Consider the following 8309-nt stretch of genomic DNA (forward strand, 5'->3'; position numbering starts at 1 on the left):
TTATGATTATTACATAGAATATTTTTCACAACCTGGCAAGTCAGTGATTTATTAACCATGAATGGATCTATTGAAAATGATCTATTATCCCTTCACAAAGAGAACCTCATATAAAGGCAGCAGCATTTTTTTTATATAACTTTAGACGGAACTGGTCTTTATCACCGGGGCCTTTGTACAGGACGGCACATAAAAAGCTAATCAGGCTGGTCCACACATTAAGTTTTAGTCTACCAATTAAATTTAATCACATCTTACAGACAGACTAAAAATAAAGCTACATGTCAGAGTGTGTTTCCATAGAATTTATTTCCCACCTGAAAATAATACTGAGGCTGCTGCTGCTGCACAGAAAGACAAATGGGCTTTATGAAAACCTTTTGATGTCTGATCACAAGGAGCAGACCTGCAGAACTAATTCAAACTGGAAGGTTGCCTCATAGATTATCCTGCACGTTTGATAGCCAATACATAATCATTGCATGAAATAAGGTTTCACAGGGAAAATGATGAAAAGCTGCGTTGTAATCTAATTCCACGCCGCAGCTTGGGTAAGTGATCAAGTGGCTTTCTCAGACTATTAAGTACACGGAGGTTATCCAGATAGAAAGGGGGACTCAATTTCAGCTGAGTAGTCATATACCCTTCCCTGTTCCACCTTTATCTGAGTCCCGGGAGAGCCTCTCCCTCGCCGGCAGCCATCGCTCCTGCCACTGCTCATTAATTAACCTTTGCTGCAGCCGCCGGCAGCGAGCGGCGCCCGATACTGTGGAGCGGGTCTATTGTGCTGGAGAATTAGTCCGGTAATGAAGAGCAACACTGTCCCTGTCAAGAGTTTCAAACTTAAAAAACATGCATTTGATGTGCACAAGCGTGTCCTTCAGATGACAGAGAAGCAGCTGGCGACGCCGCTCTCCTATATTTAGTCATTTCCTCTGTGGTAAACAATGCCTGCGAGGTCCTCGGATCCCGCGGCTCGAATTTACCTGCTGAGGCCGCGGCTGTGCTTTAGCCGCGGGGAGGTGCAGAGCCCGGGAAATCGCTATTAACAGGCGTTGACTTGCAAGGAAATATGGCGCGTTGTCAATTTGCAGCTGGTGGCAAGTCATTGGGATCTTTCCCGTTGCCAATAAAGCGGCGGCGACTGCTAATGAAGCCCAGTGTGCTTCTTACAGCGCAGGGAAATCAGTCCAGATGAGACATTTAGAATTTCACTTCAGGCGAATCTCCACAGAGAGGCAGGCTCACAGCTGTATATCAAAACACTCCACAAAGCTTCACACACACAATCTCGGCTGCCCGTTTCTTTGGGCTGTTCTCGCCAGCTGAATGTGACAAAATGAGATAATTCCACGTTAACTGCTTTGCCGAACTATTAATAGAAATATCGTGTCCTCTGCGGGTTTTTTCTGTGAAATGTAGTTTTAAAGTCCTTGGAGCATTTCTGTTATAGTTTGTTTATCGTGCAAAAATAAAAATTTGTCGAGTGCTGTTTACCTCAGAGTATCTTTTTACATTCCTCTGTCTGAAAGTCAAATGAAAGTCTGTGGTGTCGTGTTGTTTCTCCGACGAGATGTGATGAGTGAGGACTTGACTCGGGGAAGTTTCTGACTTTTTGACTTTGAAAGCGAGACCCGTCCCAATGAGCCAATATTCTGTCAGCTTAACCTGTCTCTCTTGTGACATTTTGGCAAATCCCCCCCCCCCGCCCCGCTCTCGTTCTGGACATCATCGACAGTTTGCCGGACGGCGGCTGACTCTTGGAAATTGAGCCACCGTACAGTCGTATCCCTCCGTGCGACGCTCCTCTTTTTCTCCTCGGTTTGCTAACTGTGCAAAAACGTGAAGAGTGATTTGTGAGCTGGAAGAAGAAATAAAAGGGAGGAGAGGAAAAACACAGAAAAATCGACCACATGATTAAGCATGGTGTGTGACTAATGTGTGTTTACCAGTTGTGTTATGGAAAGGGTTAGCCACTGCGATGTAATGAGCTGTTCCTGCCTGTAGAGCCGAGGCCTGGTGTTGTTCCGACGGATTGAATCCAGCTGGCTCGCCGACTCACAGACAAGGGGGAGAGGCCCGTTTCCTGGATGACACACTCTGTAGTCCTTCATTACTGGGACCAGGAAACCAGAACCCGCCTGTCAGAGAGCTGCCACGGCCACCGCTCTCTCCTGAACCGTGGCTCAGCCGGGGAATGTCTGTCCAGGGGATCATTCTCATGTTTTACGTTATGCACAATAGAACTGATCAAAAAAAAGAAGCTGAATGTATGTTTGAGTTTTAGAAGGGACGTCCCATTTGGCCTAATTACATAAAACATGAGTCATTGATCCCTAATTAGTGGAATCCATGTCTGGAGGAGGAGTAATGGTTCCTGTGACGTTGGTCACAGTGTGTCGAGGAAATTACAGTCGAGCGACAGCCTGGTGTCGGATCTCCAGAAATTGAAATGAAAGGCAGGATTTCCTCCCGGTCCTCACTTACATATTCTCATCTCATCGCTCCTGTCAGACCAGGAATGGAAAAGCTACTTCCTCCAACAAAGAATTGACAGGAGACCCGCACCGTGAGCTGCAGAGATAAGCCAATCATTATACTCCGCACAGATTTTATATCATCCTTCCTCCTCGTAGCTGTCCCACCCAGCGTGACTCTGGAATCGAACTTGAAATGAGTTTCTTTCTCCGTTCCCCTGGGTGACCTTCCCAGAAAAAAAAAAAAACTCAATTTCAAGAGGGCCTTACATTTCCTTGTTATCACACTATTGGCTCCGCGCAGCTTCCGACAACACTGTTTTATTTTTAACAGAGACATCTTGACACTGACAGGCGGCAGGAGATGAGGGACGTTCGTCACTCTTCTATTATCCCTGGTGAATGTGAGCTGCGGAGGAAGCCAGATGGTCAGATTCTCTGCTCATATGGTTTGTGTTCCTCAGAGATCAGCAGCCTTGGCCCGCTCAGCAGAAAGATGAATGTAAGCAGGAAGAGAGGATAAGAAATTGTAGTGATTGTACAAAGCCGGGACAACGCCACCACTTCCCTGGGGAGTCGCTTTACAGGGAATATGCACATGAATTCACAGAAAAATACATGGAAGGATAATAAGAGGTGAAGAATAGGAGGTGTCATCTTTGCTGGGGCAGTGATGATGAAGTGTCCTCGATGACCCAGACAACACATACTTATACTCCTACTCATACTCTTACTCATACACCTACTCATACTAGTACTCATACTTTAACTGAATCACACAAAGTATTTAGATTAAACACAAAAAGTCTGTGTTTTAGAGGCACAAACAAGACGCTCTGTTCATTGCATGATATCAAAACACTGTGCACCATGTAAGCACATAATTAGTATTATGGTAGAAGTAGATTTTGACTTGGGGGGGGCTCCCCTGCTCAGTCCTTGGAGACAGGACCGCGGATCCAGTGTAGTAGAGCAGGTCTCGCCTTAAGGCCTTTAAGTGGTTTAGAATATTGTCCCAAAAATAAATCCTAATTAATCATCGCACAGTGAACCTTGGGACTTCGCCTGGTTGCTAATCCAGTGTTCATCACCACATCTTGTCTTTTTCAGGATGAAGACACTTCACTGAGACGCAGTCGTGGATCAAAACTGAAAAACGTCTGTTGGTGTCGTGCACTCAGGACAAAATAAACCTTGTAACAAAACACAATATTATGGCGTAAACCACAATGATAGAAAGATGGAACACAACATCAGAACAGAAAATACAAACAAAATTGTGTTGCTGTGTTTAGGGAAATGTGGGGATCTAATAGTGCACCTAGATGATCTATTTAGGCCACAAATATAAGCCTAACAATTACAGAAATCTCTGCCAGTTTGTGACTCATAAATCTGTAAACCAGTTCTTCTTGTCGGCTTCACACTTGACTTGTGTTTTTAGACTCTTGATATGTTCAATATTGCTAAACTTTGAATATCAGCTGGGACTTGAATCAACATGGACGACGGTCATGACATGAGTGGAGCGTCGCTGAACTTTGAATAAACAGGTGAACAGCTCTTTGTGCAGCAGCGGGGGGGCAGCTTCAGGGTTCTGCAGCAGGTCTTAATATGCTGTGGCTCAATTACTGCAGGTCACTCACACAGTTACAGAAAGAGAAGCTGCAACCAAGCATCACCACAGGCCAGACGAGCATCCTGCTCCAGACGTGCAGGTTCAGTTTTGGGCACTGCAGTAGTTTAAATTAGTTAGACGTAGCTGTAAACTCTACTTAAGTAAAACATTTGTGCAAATCCTGCAACTTGTGAATCTACCTAACAAACAGAGAGGAGATGAAGGAGGAGGCGCAGAGGCCGGAGCTAACGACAGAGTCTGTTGTCGCCCGGTAACGTGAAATCTTAAGCAGCAGACTGTTCAAAACACTGAAGTAACGTTTGTTTATCTCCGAATGTCTGAGAGGAATCAAAGAAAGCAGGAACCCAGTGGATGCTGCTCCGATGCCAGAATACAGTTTTGAAGACGACTTGAAAGCTAACCCAGTTTATCTCGCTCTCGATCACTCTCCGCCACGAATGCCAAAAAGGAAATGAGATGCACTATAAACACATGATTTAGAAACTGCGCAGTGCAAGAAACTTTTCCACAGAAGCGACCGTGTGTGAGCTCTGAGATTCCTTTATCCTCCGCCGCTCCCCCGACTGACTCTCAGGACTTAAATCTGAACTGCAATTTAACTTTAAAAGAAATGTTATCAAACAGCAACATTCGCCTCTGTCACTGCGAGGTTGGATTTAATAATTCATCACTTCTGACAAAACCCTCCTTTGGTCTCTTGAATTGCAGGAGAGGATTTTGTAACAACCTGTGGTTTGTCCCGCTCTCTCTCCCCGGCTGTTTACTTATTGTCATTTGTGGCCTTTTGCAAACAGCCCTCGACAGCTTCTGATTTGACTCGGAGGCGCAAAGTGACGGCGTTACTTTAATAACCGGCCGTGGTCACAGCGGCTCGGCTCCTGAGCATCGACTGCGACCGGAGTAATGCGTGGACGCTGTCCCTCTGGCTGAGCTGCCTCATTAAAAGGGCTGAAGAAGAGTTACTGGCTGCAGGGGTGATGCATTATTGATGAGAGAGTCTGATTAATTGAAAATATCCTCTGCAGCAGGGGAGGGAGGGTGTGTGTGTGTGTGTGTGTGTGTTTGGAGTAAGTGGCTTCATTTCGTGTGAGCAACTTAATCAGTCGATGCAAAGCTCACTCCTGCGATTGTTATTCGGCACAGGCACACACCACCGAACAATTTACTGTATATGCAATCACAAACATGGAAGTTGTAAATTAGATTATTCATACACGCGCCCGCAGCCCAGATGGGAGTAATAATCTTCGGCAATCTGCGGGATGTCACTCGGTATTAAACAATAGCAGATATATTTGTGAGCGACGGTGATCTCTCCCCCCCCGACGCTGGCTTGCACCTGCGACACGGAGTGAGCAGTGTAAATAAGAGATGAAGCCGTCAGGAGATGAGCAACAGGACCAAAACGAATTAGAAAAAGTAATCACTGCCCAGTAACAACACCGAGGAGGGTTTTACAAGCTGTGTTTCCATTCAGAGGATGAATCTGAGGAAGAGGTCGGACTCGAGTGTCTTCCTCCAATGAGACGGTTTAGATACAAAGAGGGAATGTAGGTGGTGAGCTGGAGCAACTTCTGTGATGTTCAATTCAATTCACTTACAAAAAAGCTGATTATTTGTTCCTCAAGAGGCGCTTTGAATGAGTTACGTTTGAAAGCACACACTTGAATTACCAGCGTTTCTGGCTGGACTTCAATAGTCTCAAAAATTGAATCACATGAATGTATGGCCTTCAAAATACTTACATATATGAAAATCCAGTATATTCTTAATTTCCGCAGCGATGTCTCACTTCCTGGCTCATTTTCTTGTCGAACACATCAGACAAATCTCCTGCTGCGCTCGGTATATGAGAAATGCAAAGTCAATAAAGAGACTGGACCAAACTGTTCAGACACTTTCTGGACTTTGTGTCTGAAAATGGAGGAATTCGAAGGAGACGACTCAGATCAAAGCTCAAAAGAGCAAAATCAGTTCTTCTTGAATCGGTGATGTTTGCTCAGATGTCAAATCAGTGAGATTGGATCACAACATGTTTTCTCTTTTCTTTTTGGACGACATGAATCACCAGTGAGTTTCAGTGTTTAATTAACTTGTTGATTTGAACACTCTGAGTTTGTTTTGTGCTCGTTAACTGAGCCAGAATCTTGAGCTTAACGAAGGTGCGTTTCTTGGGTCTGTATCCAGAAGTTCTGGTCAGTCTCCTGTGCTTGTTGTGTAACTGTGGACCTAATGTGACCCCCCCCCCCCCTCTCCATTATCTTCCATCCTTCCCATCCTTTGTCAACATGCAAATTCAGTGCATTCTCCTCACTGAACTTCCATTAAGACCCATCAAGGCTGCCATCAGGATTCTGTCTGAAGTCCTGCCAGGGGAAATTACAAGCCCTGCAGGCAGCTGCCAATAACAAGTGACTTATATATAAACCCACATTAATTTAAAATTCTTAAAGGCAGAATATATTACGCACTGAGTCACTTTTTTTTTATAAGATGCTTAAAGGACATAAACTCGATTTTACCCCTTTAGTTTGATGTGACATTTACCAACTGGAATGTGAATGTCATTGCATATTCAGCGCCGGCGTCCGTACATCACCCGCACATCAAGGTGTAACGAGGTGGGAGGTCAACCGAGCTGAAGGAAGAGCCCCGAGGCGAGTGCTTCGTTATGTGATGGACGGACATTCTGTCTGGACCCCTCAGCGCCGTGCACGGGTCCTTCAGAGGAACGAGCGGGTCTAAGAGGCAAAGTGACGACGTGCACGGCCTCTTCTGAAACGTCTGGCTCCGTGGCTGTAATGAGTCCCGGAGCTGAGGCTGCAGTCACACACTGTTTACAGTCGTGTTAAAAGGTCGGAGTCTGAAGTATTTCTCAGCCTCCTCCGGGGACGCGACACGTAAACAGAAAAAAATGTAACTACGGAGACAACGCACGGCTCTGAGTGCACGAGCGTGAGCCGGGTTTGAAATCCAACACTGGTGCTAATGAAGACGACGTGACATGTTTACTGGCCCTGAGGAGGCTCTCGTCCTCCAGAGGAAAACAACCAACAACAGTCGGGTAACGATGGTCGGACTACGTAAACAAATTGCCCTGTTGTGTCGACATATTGTTGTCGAGCTGTGAGAATCCAGCTGAGGCCGTTCCTCTCTCAGACCCTCTGTGGCCAGACGATCCAAATAAACCATTACTCCTGAAGTCAGAGCCTCTCTGCTCCTCGGGGCATTAACTGACTTCAATACAATTTATAATGCAGTTAATTAACCACGTTTCCCAGTCGGCAGAAAAAGCCCGACAGTGTGATTTCCTCTGGTAAGTTGGATACGGATAAGTAGAAAAATACTTGTGCAGTAAAAACAAAAACAGTTGCACTTGCAAAAAGTAGTAAAACCACTTTCAGCGGTTGTAACTTATATAGATAATCACTTGGAGACTTTCTTGTAATAAAAATTCAGCCAAAGAAAGTAACTCTGACACCGGTGAATAAAGATTTCCATGATATCTTTAACTAGCCGTGAAATGGAACTACAGAGGAGAGTATATTGTAAAGAAAGATGAGGATTTATCATTTACCGTTGTTTGAATGAGGAATAGAAATTTAGCTTAGCACTCTATATTTATAAATGCAGAAATAAAATAGAGAAAAATGCTGTTTGTTACGTTGTTGTGAGATGAAACTTATTCACTCGAATCCAGAATCGTAGAATCCAAAGAAGAGTTAAGAGCCTTTGAGTCGTCTCTTCTTTGTGCTTCTTTTGAAACCTCATTCTCTCCCGTCTGTTATCTGTTAGAATAAGCGTGAATCCGTTTGCAGCGACCGACCACATCGCACCGTTTATTTTTCTTGCACTCTCGCCTCGGCCGTGTCCTTCTCACCGGCCCTTTCTCATCCGAGGGCCACTGATTGTAGATAAGAGCTTATTCCAGAGAAAATCAATCAGATTCCCTCTAAAGATTGTCAGCCCTCGTGTTGGTTCACGGCTCGTGTCTGTGTTTGCTTTACTCACCGTGCGCTCGTATTAAAAGAAGAATTGTGCAACTCGCTGAAGGTAATACGCTAACCCCGGCTAGATAAAGGCCGTCCACGTGTGTTGTCGTCTTGAGACGTGATGTGTTTTTCTCTCTCAAGGACGACTTAATGCAAACGGAGAGGTGAAAAAGACAAAAACACTTTTCCATCTTCAGCGAC

The sequence above is a fragment of the Limanda limanda genome, chromosome 20 (assembly GCF_963576545.1).
Source record: "Limanda limanda chromosome 20, fLimLim1.1, whole genome shotgun sequence".
In the NCBI taxonomy this organism is placed as follows: domain Eukaryota; kingdom Metazoa; phylum Chordata; class Actinopteri; order Pleuronectiformes; family Pleuronectidae; genus Limanda; species Limanda limanda.